The 21,574-nt window shown below is 45.0% G+C and overlaps 1 protein-coding gene across 3 annotated transcripts in view; it reads left to right on the top strand.

Moving 5' to 3' along the window:
* The window catches only part of UBE2G1 (ubiquitin conjugating enzyme E2 G1), a 106,184-nt gene that overhangs the window by 26,302 nt on the left and 58,308 nt on the right, over positions 1-21,574 (top strand). The gene's annotated exons all lie outside the window — the stretch shown is intronic.

The following is a 21,574-nucleotide window of genomic DNA, read 5'->3' as shown; positions in this document are numbered from 1 at the left end:
GAGAGTACAGCAGAAAGTAACACTGCTCAAAGTCAGACGTTCTGTGAATGCTTTATTATGTATTTGGAAATGTTAAAAGTGGCATTTGGATTTAACTGCCTTGACAGTGTTCTCAGCTGGTACCTGAGCCACACTGTATGGGGTAGAAGTTTGGTCATTTGTGTATCAGGAGATGGTAAAATTGCCGAGGCTGATTCACTTCATCAGAGGTAGCCTCGCTCTTCAGGGACGTATTTGGGCGCTGACCTGAAGTGCAGTTGACCCTTAAACAGTTCAGGGGTTAGGGGGGCCCACCCCCTGCACAGTTGAAAATCTTCTTGTGACTTTTGACTCCCCCAAAACTTAACTAGTAACAGCCTGTTGTTTACTGGAAGCCTTACTGACAACATAAATAGTTAGCACATGTTTTGTGTGTTGTATGTATTATATACTGTATTCTGACAACAGAGTAGGCTAGAGAAAAGAAAATGTCACTAAGAAAATCGTAAGAGGGATACCATGTGACTCTTGATCTTGGAGTTGTGAGTTTAAGCCCCGTATTGGGTAAAGAGATTACTTAAAAATAAAATATTTTAAAAAATTATAAGAGAAAATACACTTACAGAACTGGAGTTTCCCAAGTCTCCAAAAAAATTTCCAGGTATATTTATTGAAGAAAAATCCATGTCTGTGTGGACCTGCACAGCTCAAACCCCTGCTGTTCAAGGGTCAGCTGTGCTGTTGGGTGTGGAAGACCTCGGAGAAAACTGCCTTTTTTTGCCCCACTCCCCGCCCCACCCCACCTGGTTCCCCGAGAAGCTGCTGCTTGTAGGAAGTGTGTCTGCTGGGCAGGAAGACAGACACGTGTAATGGCCATAAAATGTGAGGGTCGTACAGCAGGAGGAGGTGGGGAAGCATCACTGTGGAGGCGATGGCTGAGTCTAAGAGTAATCGGTAGGAACCGGCCAGATGTTTGAAGATGCCAGGACTTTGGAGGCATCTGAGAGTCCAGAGTGTTGGGGGCGATGGTGGATGTCCGGCAAGAGTGTTAAACCATCGTAGGTGATCGCTGGGACGGTCTGTGCTGGGGTTTCCCTCTATTGTCCACACAGAGGGTGCGAAACTGCACTCCGGGTATCTGGCCAGCGAGTGCAGTCAGAGATCAGTTGCTACCACACTCAATTAATTCTACTTGGATTAAACTCTCTTTTTGACAACTGACTAAGGGCTCTGCCGTCCACCCTTCTAGAGGCCTTGGATAGACATTGTAGTCTGGAATCCCTTGAAATTGTATTCAAAATTGTGCGTTTGGTGAAGGGAGGGGAGGCTCTGTCTCTTGATTTAGATTTTCATAGGGGTTTGAAACCACCTACCTGCTGAACTCCCTTAACTCCCCCTGCCCCCAGAGAGAGCTGCACACCTCCCCTATGTGGAGGGGTCTTTACTGAATTGTACTTTGGATGCCGTCACTGCTGTCTCCACCTATGGAGGTGTGCTGACAGCTTGGAGCCTGGACCCTGCTTCAGATTCTGGGTCTCCCTCTCTCTCTGCCTGCCCCCCCCCTCAAAAATAAGAAACATGAAGAAAAAGGGGGGGTACCTTCAGGATTAAATTCACTCTTTTTGTTAGCAATGCAAATAAATCCCTTTAATCTGTCAGATAATTTTTTTTTAAATCTCAGTGGCATTCAGTTTGCCTATCTGATCATACTTCCTTTTTCATATAAGCTGTTAGAAATCTTGAGTACGATGAACTAGTCATTCATCAAAAGTAAGCACCCAGTAGCTTAGAGCTGAAATTGTAGGCTGTTAACTCTGTGAATGTAGACGATTCATAGGCATTTTTGATGCATTTTCATAATGTCCATATTTTTGATTCCATTAAATGTCCCTCATTGTCTCTCTTTTTCTCATGTAATTTATTTTGTATTTTATGTATCTCTGTAATGCATACTATACTTGGGGGCAAGGTAGGATATTTAAAAATAAACCTTAAGCCATCTGTGTTTAGAGATTTCCCCTTGGGAAAAATGTTTTTCTCTTTTGTTATGTACTCCTTTTCCTATGTAACACATACTTTTTACTTGGGACTTTTCTTTTTCCTATCTCTGCTTAGAAAAATACACTCACCCTTTATGGTAAAGGACTAGTTTAAATGCTTTTGCTGCTTAGATGTCTTATCCAATACCCTGACCCTTGCAAAGTAGTTTTCAAGTCTGTTGGCATTGAGAATATGTCTAGATTAGGGCCTGACATTTTTAGTGAACTTCTTCCCTCTCTATGCAGTATTTTTTTTTTTTAATGTTTATTTATTTTTGAGAGAGAGAGAGAGAGAGAGAGATAATGCAAGCAGGGGAGGGGCAGAGAGAGAATCCGAACCAAGTAGGTTCCAGGTTCTGAGCTGTCAGCAGAGTCCCACGCGGGGTTCAAACTCATGAACTGTGAGGTCATGACCTGAGCCAAAGTCGGACGCTCAACCGACTGAGCCACCCAGGCGCCCTGTGATGTAGTGTTTTGTTTTTTTTTTATCCTTAAGGCATTTATCATTTTGTGCTTGGCTATGATTTTTATATACGTGTTTGCCCTCACCCCTTCGTGTGATCTTAACTGGTCAGTCCAGTATTAGTATCCTATTTTGTAATTCCCATCCCCTCCTCCTTCCTCAGTTGTGTGTAATCTTTGTGGTGATTCTCTTAAGACACTTGACAGGATGGCTCCTGGGAGCCAGTGGAGGCCTGGATGCACACGCAGGTGAACAGTTGTAATCGTAGTGGTGATTTGGTTGGTTCATATTAGTCATGGTGGATATTTACTGGTTTGCATCAGGGTTCCTGAACTTGATCAGAGTCCCAAAAATAGTCCCTTGGTTGAAGCCATTGCTGTATATACTAAGTTTGTAGGAATCACAGAAATTGAATAACCATTAGGTTGGTTGATAAAATCAGAATTTAGAGTTTTCTGTAGTTGGGCAGAAAATTTGCTGAAACAGCAATAGTAGTTATTTGTCTTTAAAAAATTGCCAGCATGAGGTCAGGGAAACCCAGGTTAGCAGTAGGCAGCTTGTGAGAAAAAGACCTCTATCGATCACTTTTTACATTAGAATGGGCTAGGTCATGTAGTGGTTAAACTCACATATGCGCACACGTACACACGCCTAAAGTCCCAGTGGCTTAAAATACAGAGGTATTTTCGGTATTTTATTTGTCATTGGCTCAGGTTGGCAGAGGTCTCTGCTCACGAGGGTGCTTCGTAAGAGTGCCGCTCGCACATTGCCAGAGGAAGGCCCTGTTTTTCTGGAGGCTCTTCCACCCAGGAGGAGTAAAAGCTCTGGCCAGAAGTGAATGGATGCACTCCCACTTACAAGTCATTGGCCAAATGTAGTCACATGGTGCCTCCCCAATCACAAGGGGGCTCGGAAATGTACCCTTAACTGTGCCTGCCAGCCACACTGACGACTGCTCCATCCTGTTCTAGCACGTGACTGGCTGGTTCAGCTGTACTGAACGCTCGGTACCATTCTGTTCAGTGGATGGGCCCCTGCTAACTTTGCATCTAGAGAGGGAGTTCCTTACAGATGGTGTTACGACTCGACGGTCTTTTGTTTTGGATTTCTACAGTTGTGTTTGCTTCCTCATTGATACCTTTTTTTCTGAAGCATCTTTATTATTTTCCTCCGTTTCTCCTTTCTTGACTCCTTTTGAGGGTACAAGTTGTATAAATGAGGCTGCACTGTCTTACCTGCTTTGAGGGACCATGAAATCGACTCTCTAATCCATATATTTAGGGTTGTTTTGGTTTAGGTCTGGATACAACGTTTATACTTGTTGACTAGCGTTAATATTTGATGTTCATTGGGTTAGTATCAAGAGTGATCTGCATGTAAAGCCTTCTAAGATGAGAACTAATACTGGTCTTCACAGATTGGTGGCAGTAGATGCTATTTGTATTTTAAAGGAGGTACGCTCATTTTTATGAGGATCAGAGTTGTAAGTTACGTGGCAATTTTGAATACTGTGCTAAACTCTCCTGTTGGCCGTCCTGATGTGAAACTAGTTTGAGGAGTGCAGTCCTGAATTTTTCAGTACCGTGTTTTCAAATTAGCAGAAACCATCTTGTTTTTTTTTTTTTTTTTTTTTTGCTTTTGTTGTTTTTGAATAGTACCGTAGGTTGTTTTCTTAAATAAGGTTGACTGTGTTTTTCCTCCCCCTGCTCAATTTGAGTCTCTGGAGCCTGTTCTATTTTTACTTGTGGATCCGGCAGGCTGAGGCGGTCTCTGATTTCATGCTCTGCAGATCAACAGGAGATCTCTTGTAAGATGAGAATTGTGTAGTGGGTGACTATTTGGAGAGTAAACAGCCCTTAGTAGTTGGTAAACACTTACTGAGATATGTTTTCAGTAACAGCAATTTTTAGCAATGTCTTTGGTACTGTGACTAAAGATAGTCACGAATAAATTCAGTAGTTGGCTTTTTGCTGTAAGGAATTGTTAGAAGTAATTTTTTGAAATATTGTTGAAGCTTTATCTCCTATATGTTTTATTTCTTAACTGTCTTTAAGGGATCACTGAAGGTAATTTATGTGGAATATTTACACATTCTTGGGAATAAGCCAGGACTGTTGAATTAAAAAAAAGTTTACAAAAAAGTCTTGCAAAATCATTTCATTATAAAATGAAAGTAAAACAGTACCGTTTAAAGTTCAAATCCAGCAGCATTTATTCTTCCCAGCGCATCAGAATCTGCTTGGGGCTGGGGTTGGAAAGATTATTTGATTATTGTTAGATTACCTTTGGTAAACATTGCAGACAAGGCCTAATGACACTTCCCCCCTCCGAGTGGTGGACATTTAAGCTGCTTGTTATGAGACTGGGCCTGTCTTGCATTTCTGGCTCTCTGCTGCTGGCATCTACTTGCTCCTTCCGGGTCTCTGGGTGACCTGACGGGTGTCCGATTTCAGTTTATGAGTCCATTTACTTTGCAAAACTGAGTCAAGTTTTCAGATAGTTTTGTTTTAAAGTTGAAGTCTGATCTTTTATTTCTTGGGCGGGTGAATGAACGCGGTAGAGCAGAGCTTGTTTGAATCGCAGGACATTTCTAAAGGCAGCTGGGATACTTCCCCACCGTTTTCCCACACTCTAACTCTTCCCGCTTGTACAAACTCTAAACTCTTGGTTGGTCTGTGTATTCACAGTGTATTCTCTGACATTGGTATGCCCGGTCCTTTTTTTTTTTTTTTTAAGGTATGATTTTCTTTTCCCTGCGTTTTCCCTGCTCGCCACTGCTCCTTTTTTCCTTAATCTGTGCCGAATTAGACGTACCCGACGTGGTGGAGTGCCGCATGGAACTGTGTTTGTTGGATAGACAGTTGTGTATTTATGTTGACGTTGGAGCACCAGGGTGTTGATAGGAAGAGGGGCCACAGGGTGTGATAACATATTTATTACTGTTTCTCACTAAATGGAACCAGGGCTCCATGGAGAAATGGCTGATTTGCCTGGGGTTGGAAATGTTCAGAACATCCTGTTTAGGTAACAGAAAGCAAGAAAGCAATCAAAGATCAATGGGCAGGCAGCTCTATCACTGGGCAAGGTTCCCATTGCATAGATTGCTCGGTGGGACATTTTGGGTGGATAAAATGAGTAGAAGTCACGGATTAAAACACAGAACTGTGTTAAAATCCGTGACTTCAGGGGCGCCTGGGTGGCGCAGTCGGTTAAGCATCCGACTTCAGCCAGGTCACGATCTCGCGGTCTGGGAGTTCGAGCCCCGCATCGGGCTCTGGGCTGATGGCTCAGAGCCTGGAGCCTGTTTCCGATTCTGTGTCTCCCTCTCTCTCTGCCCCTCCCCCGTTCATGCTCTGTCTCTCTCTGTCCCAAAAATAAATAAAAAACGTTGAAAAAAAATTAAAAAAAAAAAATCCGTGACTTCATAATACTAAAGCCAATAACAAACAACAGCAACAGCAGTAATAACAAAACACCTAACGGTCACCTTTGGAAGATGCTGTGCCACCAACTTATTCTGAAGGTAAGAGTAAAGAATCAAGTATTTGTCTTTCCAGATTTTCCTAGGTAACTGAAGAGTTGGTAAAGAGAAGTTTCTCTTTATACATTGCAGCTAATCAGTGAAAGAATTAGAATGTCGTCATTTTGCAGCCTGTAATGAAACAGATGTAGGCAGTGATGAGTAACCGCTACTGAAGCCACAGCGTGACACGGTGGCAGCTCCTGGACCCACACCTCATACAAAGAGGGGCCGGCCAGACAGGTGCTTCCTCGGGAGAGGCAGTGGCCCCCCGTGCCTCTTGATCTGCCAGGCTACAGGAAACACGAGGTATAGCAGAACGTGTTCAGAGACCCGGTGAGAGGACACACTCTGTAAAATCTAGACGTGAATTCTGTAGGACGGGTGTCTTGGTTTCTTCCACACATGAGTGGCCAAAGAAAAAGGCTTAGGGAACCTGTAAAGAGACTTAGTAGCCAAATGAAATGTGGGGATCTTATTTGGGTGGATCTTGATTGTAACCAGCTAATTGTGAGTCTCGTGGAGCCAAAGGGAGAACGTGAGTATAGGTGATACTAGCAAAACGTAAATCTTTCTTAGGATGTAACATTGTGGTCATGTTTTAGAGCGTATATTAAAGTTTTGACAGATGGGAGTACGACAGCTGGTGTTCCTTGTGCGCCGCGGCCCCGCGGCCACAGCCGAGAGTGCGCTCAGGCTTCAGGAGAGGCTTTGCCTCCGGTGTCTTGTGTTGTGGCAAAGAAGTCTGGTTGGACCCCGGGAGACCAGTGAAATTGCCAGTGCCTGCTCCTTCCAGTAGATTTGGAATGGGATCAGAGGTGGACTGTCCGCTCCCGGCTCAGTGCCGGAAAACCAGCTTGGGCATGTGCTCGAGTGCCCAAGAAGGTGACCTGGACCTGCACAGTGGCACGTAATTTTACTGTCCCACTTTTCTGCTGAAAATTCACTAATTTTTAAAAAAAATTTTTAAGTTTTTTTTATTTTTGAGAGAGCGTGCTGGAGCACGAGCGGGGGAAGCAGAGAGAGAGACACACACAGAATCCGAAGCAGGCTCCAGGCTCCGAGCTGTCAGCACAGAGCCTGATGCGGGGCTCGAACCCACAAACCATGAGATCATGACCTGAGCTGAAGTCAGATGCTTAACCAACTGAGCCACCCAGGCACCCTGAAAATTTGCTAAATTTTAAAAGTCATATATGTTGATGCTTTGATCCTAACTGAATTGAATAAAATTCAGCTTTGTGTGGGGAAATGTGTTTTCTCAATTGTTAAGTTTTTTATTTTGAGTTGCTTACTCAGACTAAGACCTGTAGAACTTTTGGTGATGGTATTTATGGTTTATAATTTGAATTATCTGTGAAACTTGAATTCATGCCTAATTTTTTCAAACGTAATATTAACTCTAACTTATCATCAATTCATGATTGTCTAATGGTGTGCATTTTACTAGGGTGTACCCAAAACTACAGGAAAAAACATGGTACCCCCCTGAACTACAGATTTACCGAAAGATTTAAGAAAAACCATGAATATTGAATTAAACAAGAATATATTAGAGGGTTAAAGTGAAAAATGTGCCTTAATCTTTAAGATAGAAAAGATTTGAGGGGCGCCTGGGTGGCTCAGTTGGTTAAGCATCCAACTTCGGCTCAGGTCATGATCTCACGGTTTGTGGGTTCCAGCCCTGCGTTGGGCTCTGTGCTGACAGCCTGGAGCCTGCTTCGGATTCTGTCCCCCTTGCTCTCTGCCCCTCCCCCACTGATGCTCTGTTTCTCTCTGTCTTAAAAATAAATAAATATAAAAAAATTTAAAATAAGAAAATATTTGAAAGAAATTAATGTTTGAGGATCTTCATGATTCTCTGTAGAGTTTTATTTTGTCACCTTCTTAGTTTATTTATGTGTCTCCTGGTTGGGCTAAGGATTTTTTTTTTTTTTTTTTTTTTTTTTTTTTTGAGAAAGAATGAGAGAGAGAATCCCAGGAGGGGCAGAGAGAGAGAGGAGTGGGGCTCACCCGAAGCAAGCTCAAGCTTACCTGATGTGGGACTTGAACTCACCAACGGTGAGATCATGACCTGAGCTAAAGTCAGATGCTTAATGACTGGGCCACCCAGGTGCCCGTGTTTTGTTGTTGTTGTTGTTGTTGTTGTTGTTGTTGTTGTACTATTAGGATTAAAATAACTTTTGAGACCCATTTTTTTTAATGTTTATTAAGGTTTTTTGTTGTTCTTTTGAGAGAGGAAGGGCACAAGTGAGCAAAGAAAGGCAGAGAGAGAGAGAGAGAGAGAGAGAGAGAAGCAGGGCTCACCCAATGTAGGGCTCAAACTCACAAACCATGTGATCATGACCTAAGCTGAAGCCAGATGCTTAACCAACTGAGCCACCCAGGTGACCCGAGACCCATTTCTTTTAATTAGATATTTGCTTGAGTACTAGGCAAGCTGTATTGAGAACCTTTGTTCATATATATTTTTTTAAGGTTTGTTTACTTATTTGAGAGAGAGTGCACATGCGTATGCATAGGGGAGGGTCAGAGAGAGAGGGAGAGAGGGAATCACAAGCAGGCTCTGAGCTGTCAGCACTGAGCTCCGTGTGGAGCTCAGTCTCATGAACTGTAGGGTCATGACCTGAGCCAAAATCAAGAGTCAGATGCTTAATTGACTGAGCCCCCCAGGCACCCCTTTTTTTCATAATTTTGATTGGGCTTCTTGGTTGTAAATTCTTTGAGGTACAGACCGTATGTTGTGTGCCTAGTGTTAATAGACATAACTAGCTACTCTTTATTGCTTGCTTTCCTGTTACACTGTTTATTCCTCACGCTGACTTGATTTACTGTTGAGGATAACTAACCTTGGCTCTGCCTTCAGTAAACGGGGGACTCAGTGCTGGTTTAGAAACCTGCTGGGGACCAATGAATTTGTTTGCGTCAGTATTTTTCTTGGGCTAAAAGTCTTTGCTGCGTTTTTCCAGAGGAGCCCTCGGAGCTTTAGTCCCCAGACTTTACATCTGTTGCAACTGCAGAGAAATTTACCAGTAATATACATTTTTTTCCTTTACGGAAAAAAGCTTTGAAGAAGAGTATAGTAAAATCTCTTACCCTCTTACATAGGGAAAGAGGGCTTGACCTTGTTTGAAAGTTGTATAGCTTTTCAGCCATAGGATCATGAGAATTACCTTAGATAACACTTAAAGTGCTGACATATCAGATTTAATCTTCAAATTTAATTCTGCAGTCATTTAACAAATATTTGAGCGCCCACGTCTCTAAGAGTAACACTTAACAGAATGTAAAAATCTTGCACAGAGTTTACATTCCGTGGGGGCAGATAGGTAATAAACTAGATAATTAAGTTAAAAATGTGGTGTGTTAGGTCGTGATAAGTGCCCGGGAGAGAAAATAAGGCCGAGAGAATGGCACGTCGGAGGTGGTGTCTCCGGGCTGAGGGAGCGACCTTGCGGCTCCCAGGTGCGGGGAGAGGCTGGCAGAGGGGCAGCTCGCGGCGGGTGGCGGCCCGGCCTTTACAGCAGTGAGACTTTGGTTCTGACTCTGAGGTGAGACCAGCCTGTAGAAGTTCTTCGGCAGAAGAGTGACATGATCCAGCTTACGTTTGAACAGGATCACTTGGCTTGCGGTGCGAGCATGTGGCCTGCAGGGAGATGAGCGGAAACAAACTGGTTGGTGGTTATGAGGCTTGAGTGGGAAGGCGGGTGGGCGCGATGCCTGGTGGCTCGGACCAGGATGCTGGCCGTGGAGATGATAAACGGTTGAACTCTTGGTTACATTTTCTAAGTGGAGCTGTCAGGATTTACTGGTGAATCAGATTTTTTTGGAGTGGTGCGTGTGTGCGTGTGAGAGAGAGAGTTTTCAGGGCGCCTTCAGGGTTTTTGGCCTGAGCAGCTGGAAGGGCGGACTTGGCACTGACTGGGGTGGAAGGACCGTGGGACCAGGACATTACCAGGGGCTCGTTTTGAACACACAGGGTTGGGATGCTCGTTAGACATCGATGTGGGGGAGTCATGTAGGCAGCTTATCACATATGCTCAGGAATTCCGTGAAGAGCTTTGGCTCGGAGACCTCACCGGGCAGCTGTGTGTAGATCGTATAGAAACCACGAGGCTGGCCGGGATCAGTAAGCAGGGGATCAAGGAGGAAGGTTTGGCACGCCGGCATAAGCAGAGAAATTCTCAGAAGCTCGTGATGGGGCTAGGAGGGGGCTGTGAGGAGGAGTGGTCTGGGAGATAAACGGGCAATCAGAACATGGCAGCTGTCAGCGGCCAAAGAGAGTTCCAAGGAGGGCTGGGGGCACCTGTGTTAAATGAGAGGTCAGGTAAGATAAGGACTGATAAAGGTCACTAGAGGTGATGGGTGACTTGGAGGACGGTTTCTGGGCTGTGATGGGGGCAGACGCCAGATCAGTGGGAGCCTGAGAGAGTGGGATGGGGGAAGTGGAGGCAGACACGCAGAGCAGCCCTCTGAAAAGCTGGGCTGTGAAACGGGAACAGAGATGGGGCAGTAGCTGGAATGAACTTGGCTTCCTGTTTCTTGTACCGATTGGAGAAATGATTGCATGTTTATTGATGGGATTGAATTCAGTAGAGAGGGGTGCGTTAGGACACGGAGAAGGTAGGGTGATATGGGTTGAAGTTTAGGGAAGAGGGTGGGTCTGTGTAGAGTGTGGAGAATCTTGGAACTTACCTCAGGTGTTTTTTTTTTTTAATGTTTTATTTATTTTTGAGACAGAGCATGAGCAGGGGAGGGGCAGAGGGAGACTGAGACACAGATTCCAAAGCAGGCTCCAGGCTCCGAGCTGTCAGCACAGAGCCCAACGCGGGGCTTGAACTCACAAACCGCGAGATCATGACCTGAGCCCAAGTCGGATGCTCAACCGACTGAGCCACCCAGGCACCCCTATTGATATTTTTTTAGTTCTGTTTATTTTCTAACTTGAGTTGAATGCTTAATACATTTAATTTTAATTCTTGATGAGTTGACGGTAGTTAGATTTGGATCTTTGGGAATAACTTTATTTGTGTACCGAAGACTTTTATATAGTTAGTTTCTTATAATTGCTATTTACTAGGTAATTTGTACTAATTTTTATTTCCTTTTTATTTCCTTTTTTTTTAAATTAAAAAAAAAATTTTTTTTTTCAACGTTTATTTATTTTTGGGACAGAGAGAGACAGAGCATGAATGGGGGAGGGGCAGAGAGAGAGAGGGACACACAGAATCGGAAACAGGCTCCAGGCTCTGAGCCATCAGCCCAGAGCCCGACGCGGGGCTCGAACTCACAGACCGCGAGATCGTGACCTGGCTGAAGTCGGACGCTTAATCGACTGCGCCACCCAGGTGCCCCTCCTTTTTTTTTTTTTTTTTTTTAAGTAAGGTCTGTGCCCAGCGTGGGGCTCAAACTCAGGACACCGACATCAAGAGTCGCATGCTCTCCCGACTGAGCTGGCCAGGCAGGTGCCCCTGGATTCCATCTTTGCATGGAATAATTCAGCGAGAGGTAGCACATAGATGGTCAAGTCCCCTCCCCGAAGTGGAGTAGTTTGCTGAATTTTGAGCTGTTGTGGCCTGAATAGACGATCTGCTCTCATTCTGTCATGTGTTCAGCCATTTTATTATTTTTGTCTTTTGATCTTTCAGGACTGAAACGGTGATGGCCTTCTATGTTTACTTTGCCCAGTTGTCTTGTATTTAAAGTTTTGGCTGTGAGTATATGTCTTGAAGTTTTATAGTGTACATAGTTTTATGAGCATGTCTTCCTTGTACCGTGATCTTCATCGTTATGGAAGGTGGCCCTTTGAATTGCACCGGTTTTGGGAGGGTGTTGATACTTGCCTGGTGTACTTTTGCCTCCCCTTCACTTTTAACGTTTCTGAGTATGTTTTGTTTTTGGCTGTCTCATGGAGACCCTGTGTCGTTGGATGAAGGTTAGTCTTTGCGGACCCAGTCAGTGTGAGTTGCTTTGCATTCGTTTTCGTTAGTGTTGCATGTTTGGTTTTGCGTCTGTAACACTGCTTTTTCATGCCTGTCATTTTGCTTATTTCTTCTTCCTCTTAACGTTATTTTCTTGATTTGCTGTCCCTTACCTCATTTGGTAAGTCATGTATCCTGTTTCATTACGTGTATGGTACCATTAGTGGTAAGATGGCTCGCCATCCTGATCACCACCACTGTGGTCAAGTGCTGCTGAAGAAACGCGCATGCCATCGATTGTGATACACGTGCTGATTTCAGGTACACTAAAAAGTGAAAAACGGTGCAGGGGCGCCTGGGTGGCTCAGTCGGTTGAGTGTCTGACTTTGGCTCAGGTCATGATCTTGAAGTCCGTGAGTTCGAGCCCTGCATCAGGCTCTGCGCTGACAGCTCGCAGCCTGGAGCCTGCTTTAGGTTCTGTGTCTCTCTCCCTCCGTCTCTGCCCCTCCCCTGCTTGCGCTATGTCTCCGTCTGTCTGTCTGTCTGTCTCTCTCTCAAAAATAAAAAACGTTAAAAAATGATAGAATGATCAATAAAAGATTTTTTAAAAAGGTGAAAACCGGTGCATCTTAGATGAAATAAGGTGGTTTGTTTATAGTTCTGTGGTTACTATTAAAAAGTTGTAGCTTTCATATACTTAAATCTGTTATGTTCATTAAATAGATTTTGTTTGAGGAGTGGTTTGTTGTATTCTCAGAGTTCTTGTCTGTTTAAACATGTCTGTCAGTGGCTTTCACAAGTGAAACGATATTTATTAAGAGTTTTTGAGCTACGTTACCTTCCCCTTGATACCCAGTAAACATTACTTAACTCCGTTACCTTCTGGCATCGAGGGTTACTCTAGAGAAATCTGGGGCCAGCCTGACTTTTTCCCCCTTTGTAGGTGACCTGCTTTTGCCTTGGGTGTTGGTAGACTTCTTTGTTCAGCCTGGGAGTTCAGTGACTTCGTCGGGATGAGCCTCCGTCTGGGTGTGCCTCCCTGTGACAGGGTCCTGCCACACGGTGAGCCATTTCAGTGTGTGATTCGGGGCTATTTCTGACACCCCTTTTTCTTCCGTTCTTGTTCTTGCCTCAGGGAGGATCAGCTTGGTGATTGTGGCTCTTCGTTTCCAGTCATCCGTTTATTATTTTTCCAGGTGCTTCCTTTGTGCTTTTCCTCCGTGTTCTGTGTGATTTCTTGAGATGCTTTCAGAACATTGTCTTTGTCACATCAGGTCTGCCTCTTCCTTTATATGATGTGGTTTTCACCTGGCCAGTGGCTGCAGTACATCACTCAGTCTTACCTATTTATGTCTGTGAGCAGCCCTTTCAATTTGTCTCATTTATTTCCCTCTTTTTAAAAAAGCCTTTGCTTCTTGTGGTAAGAACAGGTAAAACCACATTGTTTTTGCGAAGATGGGGAAAACCAATTGCAAAGCAGCTAATAGCAAAATACATCCTCCAAGAACACAACTAAGCGACTCGGAGGTGGTTCTACCAAGATACGTTGTTACGCTCGTTTGCAGGCTTAAAGATGTTTGTTTTTGCAGTTGGATAAACTCCTTCTTTTGTGCACGGTAGAAATCCGTTGTTGCCAGGTGTGCTTTTGTGTACGGGGAGAAGTATTCAAAGGCCTTTTCCCTATTAATTATTGAAAATCTGTTGAAGACTTTTTCGTCGTCCAGTGAGTTGTAATGTGGACTACAAAAAAGTTCACTGAAACCGTGACTGATGGGGGCGCCGGAACAGACCCGGCGTGTGAGTTTCTCCTTCCTGCCGACTTGTTCTTGTTTTATTCTGAAGAAATGAAGGTGACCGACACTGTGCCCCTTGACCTTCGTTCAGGTTGAAGGACGTAGTGAAACTGAATGTGCGCAAATTGTGGTTACTGGGAGTGAGACTTTGTGGCTTCTGCACTTTGAAGCTTGTCAGCTGCTTAGGGAATAGGTTCTCCCTTGGTTCTGTTTGTTTTCAACGGTGGTGGACACACAGCTTCCTTTTTGTTACTGTGGATGCTAACAAAGGTTGTCTTAACTGTTTTCGTGGGCTTGCACATTCAGAGTGGCACACAAGTATGCTGGCTACATACTCAGTATTGTGAAAAGCCTGAATTTACTGCTTGAGAGTCTAAACCGAAGCTTATTTCTGTAATTAAAATGATCAGCTTCCCAAGGGTTTCAGACTTAAAACTTAAACACACACTTAAGCTGTGCTCGATTGCCCGTAATGTGGCATCTTCCTAAGATACATGTATTTTTACTAATCCGTGAGTTCAGCAGATAGTTTCTGAAGGCTGTAGCACGGAACGGATGGGGTCCCTGGGGCTACACCAGTAAACAAACATCCGCACGGCCGATTCAGAGCCTTGTTCTGGTGGTGGGGGGGGTGGGGTGGAGGAGATATACAAAGTTAAGAGGAAGGTGTGGAGGGCTATGGGGGTCGTAAAACAGGGAGAGGGGATAAAACAGGGAGTGTGTAAGCACGGGGGGGGGTGTAATTTAAAATAGGGTGACGGCAACGAATCGAGTTAGGTGAGGAAGTGAACCGTGGGACGATGCAGCAAGCAGGGAGGGAGAGGCAGGAGAGCAGTGGGCGAAGGCCAGCGAAGGAGGCAGCAGGGGGAGGCTGAGGAGACGGGGGGGGGGGGGGGGGGCAAGGTCTGGAGATCGTGAGCTGAAGCCCGGGAGACCCTCACTGAGAGGGAGACAAGGCACAGGCTCAGAGTGGAGACGCGCTCCAGACTCACGTGTGAGAACAGACACCCTGACAGAGGGGTTGTACGTGGCGTCCCACGTGTGTAAGTAAACATTCGTAACTGATAGCAAAGCTTCACCAGTGCTGTCCCTGTTGTATGTTTTCTTTTTATTAGGAAAACAGATGCTGCTGGTGTCCCTCCCTGCGCATGTATGTCACGACCACATTTCTTGTGATTGAGAAACACTGCTAAACGAGATACGGCCTCTGCCATGGTGGGAAGGAAGAAAAGAGAGCGTAGGGCGTTGTGTGTTAAAGGAAAATGATTAAAGTGCGAAAATATAAAAGAATAGAAACCAATATCAAATGCACCCTTAGCTTAAAAAATAATTAAATACGAGGTCTACAAAGGCCTAATAGTGAAGAGCCTCACCCACCAGAGGCGACTATTTAAAAAATTTTTTTGGGGGGTGCCTGGGTGGCTCAGTTGGTTAAGCGCCTGACTTCTGCTCAGGTCATGATCTCACGGTCGGTGAGTTTGAGCCCCGTGTCAGGCTCTGTGCTGACAGCTCAGAGCCTGGAGCCTTCTTTGGATTCTTTCTGTCTGTCTATGTCTCTCTCCCTCTCTCCCTCTCCCCCCTCCCACCCCTCTCTCACTCACACTCTCTGTCTCTGTCTCTCTCTGTCAAAAGTATATAAACATTACAATTAAAAAAAAATATATTTCTGGGGCGCCTGGGTGGCACAGTCGGTTAAGCGTCCGACTTCAGCCAGGTCACGATCTCGCGGCCCGTGAGTTCGAGCCCCGCGTCGGGCTCTGGGCTGATGGCTCAGAGCCTGGAGCCTGTTTCCGATTCTGTGTCTCCCTCTCTCTCTCTGCCCCTCCCCCGTTCATGCTCTGTCTCTCTCTGTCCCAAAATAAATAAACGTTGGAAAAAAAAAATTTTTTTTAAAATATTTCTTTAAATTTATTTACTCAAAAGTAAATAAACATTAAAAATTAAAAAAAAAAATTTTTTTTAAATTTTTCTTATTTGAGAGAGAGAGAGAGAGCAGAGGAGGGTAGAGAGAATTGCAAGCAGGCCCCGTGTTGTCAGTGTAGAGCCTGATGGGAGGCTCGAACCCACAAACCATGAGATCATTACCTGATCCGAAACCATGATGCTTAACTGACTGAGCCACCCAGGCACCACCCCCCAAATGTTTTTTAATGTTTACTTATTTTGGGAGAGCGAGAACTAGCGGAGGAGGGCAGAGAGAGAGAGGAGGACAGAAGATCCAATGCCAGCTCTGTGCTGACAGCAGAGAGCCTGACGTGGGGCCCGAACTCATGAACTGAACCGTGAGATCGTGACCTGAGCTGAAGCCAGATGCTTAACCAACTGAGCCCCCGAGGCTCCTCAGAAACAGCTATCTTAAAAATATCTTTTTGCTGCAAATTTCTTGGGGCCCCATGTTTCTAAATAATACGCTTATAGTGTGTATTTTTTGTTTACCAACTTCAGGCATCCTCTGTTGACTTATTGCTGTGACAGATGTTCTCAGTCTCATTTCCTACTGCTGACAGGCTCTGGGGTTCTGCCCAGAACATTAGCTGCCACCTTCCCCCTTCCCCACCCCTCCCCACTCCGTTCCTCCCTGCAGCTCCTCTGTGAGTGCCCTGTGCTGCTCCCTGCACTCTGCCTGATCAGTTTGCCCTCTGCCGCCCATTTTCCATCTTTCAGAACCGTGGGCAATCTACCTGTCTTTTTTTTTTAGTGTTTGTTTATTTTGAGAGAGAGAGAGCACGCCCGCCCAGACGGGGGTGGGGAGAGTGGGGAGAGAAACCCAAGCAGGCTCCCGTGCTGTCCACACAGAGCCTGATGTGGGTCTTGATCCCACGAACCATGAGATCATGACCTGAGCTGACATCAAGAGTCGGACGCTCAACCGGCTGAACCACCCAGGCGCCCCTACCTTGTCTGTAAACAAAATATTTTCACTTAAATGGTTATTTTAAAATTTGGTTCGATAAATATTAGGAAGGAAAGGAAATGAACATGTGGGGTCACACTGGTGCCGTGAACTGGAAGATAGATTGGAGGTTGGCCAGAGCTTTTTGTTTTGTTTTGTTTTGTTTTATTTCTTTTTTTCTTTCTTTCTTTTTTTTTTTCCAAAATGTTTTTATTTATTTTTGAGACAGAGAGAGACAGAACATGAGCAGGGGAGGGGCAGAGAAAGGGGGAGACACAGAATCTGAAGCTGGCTCCAGGCTCTGAGCTGTCAGCACAAAGCCCGACGCGGGGCTCGAACTCACGGACCGTGAGATCATGACCCGAGCTGAAGTCGGACGCCCAACCAACTGAGCCACCGAGGCGCCCCTTGTTTTGTTTTAAAATGTGTGCAGTGTGTGCTTTTTTAAGAGTTAGAGATATATTTACAATACTTTATCTTTTTAAAACAAATTCTAAACGTTTCCCCGTGTCATTAAAGTACTTTGAGTAGTTGCATAGCAATTTTCCATATCCTGGTACCATAATAGTCCCCCAAATTTGACTTTCAGGTGTTTTTAAATTATAAATAATTATAAACTATTTAAATTACAGCTAATGCTTCCATGGGTTTTCCTCATGAACAATATTTACATGTTATGTTGGATTGCTTCGCTTAGGATAAATATCTAGGGGTACTCCTTGCTGCATCAGAGAAGATAAACGTTTTTTGAGGTTCATGTTTTCTTGCCGTTTTACTGAGACGCAGCTCACATGGTACACGTTTAAGGTGTGCAGCGTCCTGACTTAGACATATTGTGAACCTCCATCACTGGACAGAGCTACAAGAAAAAAGAAAAAAAACTGTGTTTGTGCTTGGTTCTGTTGTTTCCTTTTGATGAGAACTTCCAGGCTGTGCTGTCCTTGTAAGTGTCAGGTATGCCGCACGGCTGAGTTAGACACGGCCATGATGTTGTACCTGACTCACTTTATAGCTGGACGTTTGTCCTTTTTGACGTTCTGTCTCCAGTTCCCTTCTGGGAAGGCTGTGTTCTTTTATATCCCCACTCTCACTGAATTAAAATGCCACCTTTTACTGTGTTCTCATTCTTACTGCTTATCAGGGACTTCTGAAAATGTTTGATTCTGACAGGTAAGAAGAAATTTTATTTTAAAAATTCCCAGGGCGCCAGGGTAGCTCAGTCGGTTAAGTGTCTGACTTCAGCTCAGGTCATGATCTTGCCGTTCCTGAGTTTGAGCCCCGCGGTCGGGCTCTGTGCTGACGGCTCGGAGCCTGGAGCCTGGAGCCTGTTTCCGATCCTGTGTCTCCCTCTCTCTCTGCCCCTTCCCTGCTCATGCTCTGTCTCTCTCTCAAAAATAAGTAAACGTTAAAAAAAACCCCAAAACTTAAAAATTCCCGAGAAAGTTGGAACACTTCCTGACATTTTGGAAGTTTGTTGGTTGTTTTAGAGGTTCGTGACAGCAGTAACTTGCCTTTTAACTTTTTTGGGCTGTTTTGGTATGGAAATTGTTTTAGTTGTCCAATTAATTAGTCCTTCCTGTCTTTTCTTCCTTTTCTGTGACACTTAGAATGTTTCCTCTTTGTAAGATCAGATAAGACTATGGAAAATTTGAAGGTGGCTTTGAAATGGGGGGGGGGGACTTGACAGCAGTGTTTTTAAACACGGCTGGCCTTTGGTCTGTGCTGAGAGATATCCATCATACTAATTTAATTTTAGTGTGTTGCTACTCTGCCTTGTACTGTGGAGGTGTTAAATTATTACTTTATTTTTTAATTTTTTATTTTTTTAAATTACCTTCCAAGTTAGCGTGTAGTGCAATAATGTTTTCAGGAGCAGAATCCAGTGATTCATCCCCTACAAATAACACCCAGTGCTCCTCCCCTGTGTCCTCCCTAATGCCCCTCCCCCACTTAGCCCATCGCCCCTCCCACAACCCCTCCAGTTTGTTCTCCGTATTTAAGAGTCTCTTCTGTTTTGTCCCCCTCCCTGTTTTTAGATTATTTTTGTTTCCCTTCCCTTATGTTCATCTGTTTTGTCTTTTAAAGTCCTCCTGTGAGTGAAGTCGTATGATTTTTGTCTTTCTCTAATTTCACTTAGCACAAAACCCTCCAGTTCCGTCCCTATAGTTGCAGTGGCAGGGTTTCATTCTTTTTGATCGCCGAGTAGTACTCCATTGTGTGTAGATACCACATCTTCTGTATCCATTCATCCGTCGATGGACACTTGGGCTGCATCGAAGTACTTTATAACGTGTAAAGCTTTTTGGACCTATGAGGAGCTACTAGGACTGGTGGCAGGCAGCCCTGGGCAGTCTGGGCTGATAACGTAAGCTTTCTCTACTGAGTCATGGGGTGTCACCAGGGAGTCTGTCACTCTGTGGCGTAATTCCATTAGGAACTTCTGGTGACAGGTTAGTCCTTCTGGGGGAAAAATTAACTCATTTAATTTTAGACCGAGAGCGCTTTTACTGACATTTTAAGCTCTTTGTAAGTAGCAACATGGTATAAAAATGTTTTAAAAATAAGTTTTAACAAGCCTCCATGGGCAGTGGGCCAGGCGGCATAGTAAACAAGGTCATACTGAGAAGAGAGAAATTGGCTTATGAATTGACTACGGGGTATATGGGTCCCATGGACGTTTCAGTATTACTTTGAAGGGATCCTTGTTTTCTGTGGTTGAAATCCTTAACCACTGTAAAAATGTCTTGGACTTTCAACGCATTAAAATCTTTAACCTACACAAGTAAATTCCTGTTTCTGAGATGTTGATTATCAGTTGTAGAGCGAGATTTCACTTCAACACGATACTTATGGTTTTGGTGTATTTTTTTCTACAACTTTTTTTTTTTTAAGTTACACACTTTTTTTAAAAGTTTATTTCTATTAAAAAATTTTTTTTTAATCTTTATTTTTGAGAGGCAGAGAGAGAGAGAGACAGAGAGAGAGAGGACGCAGGGAAGGGGCACAGAGAGATGGAGACAACAGAATCCGAAGCAGGCTCCAGGCTCTGAGCTGTCAGCACAGAGCCTGATGTGGGGCTCGAACTCACAAGCTGTGAGATCATGACCTGAGCCGAAGTCGGATGCCCAGCCAACTGAGCCCCCCAGGGGCCCCGTTTTTATTTATTTATTGTGAGAGAGACACAGAGAGCATGAGCAGTAAGAGGGGCGGAAAGAGTAGGAGAGGGTATCCCGAGCATGCTGCGTGCTGTCAGTACAGAGCGTGGCTCAGGGCTCCCGACTCATGAACCGCGAACCGCGAGCTCGTCACCTGAGCTGAAATCGGGAGTCGGATGGATGCTCAACTGATTGAGCCCCCCAGCTGCGCCCCCAACCATTTTAATACACATTTGTTTCCACATCTTGGCATCACGTGTGTGTCACCCTCCTCAGGAAACACGCTCTGTTAGGATGCAGCCATGTCATTTCTCACTTACACTTTTTTGTAAAAGTTTTCATTGAATTCCAGTTTTTCACGTAGGTGCTCAGGTTTCCTGTGTACATTTCAGTAACTACGCAGAAAGTGTCAGAGTCTCACGGGTTCTTGGTGTGCCCAGCAGTGACGCTGGGGGCCGAGAAGCAGGCACTCGGGCCGGGCTGGGCCCCCACCACTGTCCCTCTCTCTGGTAGTCAGGGCACAGGGCCGGGAATTCTGACCAAAATCTTAGGCTTCGCTGAAATATTTGCTACTTCCTTTGACATTTATTGCATCCATTATCCACCCCCCCCCCCCCCCCGCCCCGCAGTAAATGCAAGAGCTTTTGGTATGCGTGAGGTTCTAGACTGCTTTTGCAAAAACACTTGGTATGTCAGTATTCTGAAGAGTGTGAAATAATTGCAGCTTTGTACATTTATTTAAAAAGTTAGTTTGTGAAAAGCGTATCTAGGTTTTTTTTAAGCCAACACTGGCTCTTCACGTTTTGGTTCTCAGCTGGAGGAACCAGACTGGCGGTTAATTTTCTAGTCCAGGCTGTGACTTCCTACTCTGTACAACTAAAGGCCCTCACCATGGTGGGATTTGGTATCTCTTCTAAACCTAGGCGGTCTGGGGACCCATCTGGGGTTGTTTCTGCCCTCGTGTCTTTAACAGTGACAGTGAGGACGCTGGCTTCCTTGTGCGTGGCAGGGACTCCCTCCCGTGGACGTTTTATCTCTGGAAAAGTAAAGGAGAACACAGTCCCACGTGGGAAGAGAGGGCACGTGTGTTTCAAAGGTCATGCGTATCAAGGCAAGGTTGGCGAACGTCTCATGACGTGTTTGTTTGGCTGGAGTGGCTGCTGAGCACCTGGTGAGAAACGTTGAGTTCCACGATCGGTGATCGACGGGGCCTCCCTCGTGCGGCACCCGCCACGGGCTTGACGTGAGTGGGCACAGTGGTACCTGCAGTCTGCTCTTGGCTTCCCTTTGACAGGGTCCACATTTACCTGATTTGTTTATTGGGCTTTTGTGTTGTGATGAATACATGTAACAATTTGTTAACCACAGGTGTGGAGTTCATTGGCGTTAAGCACATTCACATTGTTCTGGAACTGTCACCGCTGTCTGTATCCAGAACTTTTTCATCCTCTGTACCCATTAAACAATATGCCCCGTTCGCTCCTCCCCTGTCTCTGTGGATTTGACTAGTCGGGGTGCCCGGTGTGAGAGGCACACAGAACCTGTTCTTTTGCGTCTGACCCATTTCGCTTGCTGTAATGTCGTGCTTCCAAGGCTTGTGCGTGTTGTAGCATGTGTCAGAACTTCTTTTTAATGGCAGCGTGCTATCCCACCAGCTGTTTCTGTGTGTCGTGTGGCCCCTCCTCTGCCAGTGGACGCCGGGTGTTTCCTGTTGTTCACCGGCGGCGAATGATGCTGCTGTGGACGTGGGTGTGCCGATTATCTGTTTGAGTCTCTGCTTTTAAAACGTATTTATTTATCATGAGAGTGAG

Source organism: Prionailurus bengalensis, chromosome E1, assembly GCF_016509475.1.
Source record: "Prionailurus bengalensis isolate Pbe53 chromosome E1, Fcat_Pben_1.1_paternal_pri, whole genome shotgun sequence".
NCBI lineage: Eukaryota > Metazoa > Chordata > Mammalia > Carnivora > Felidae > Prionailurus > Prionailurus bengalensis.
The sequence above is the reverse complement of the archived record's forward strand: the minus strand, read 5'-3'. Positions and strand labels throughout refer to the sequence as shown.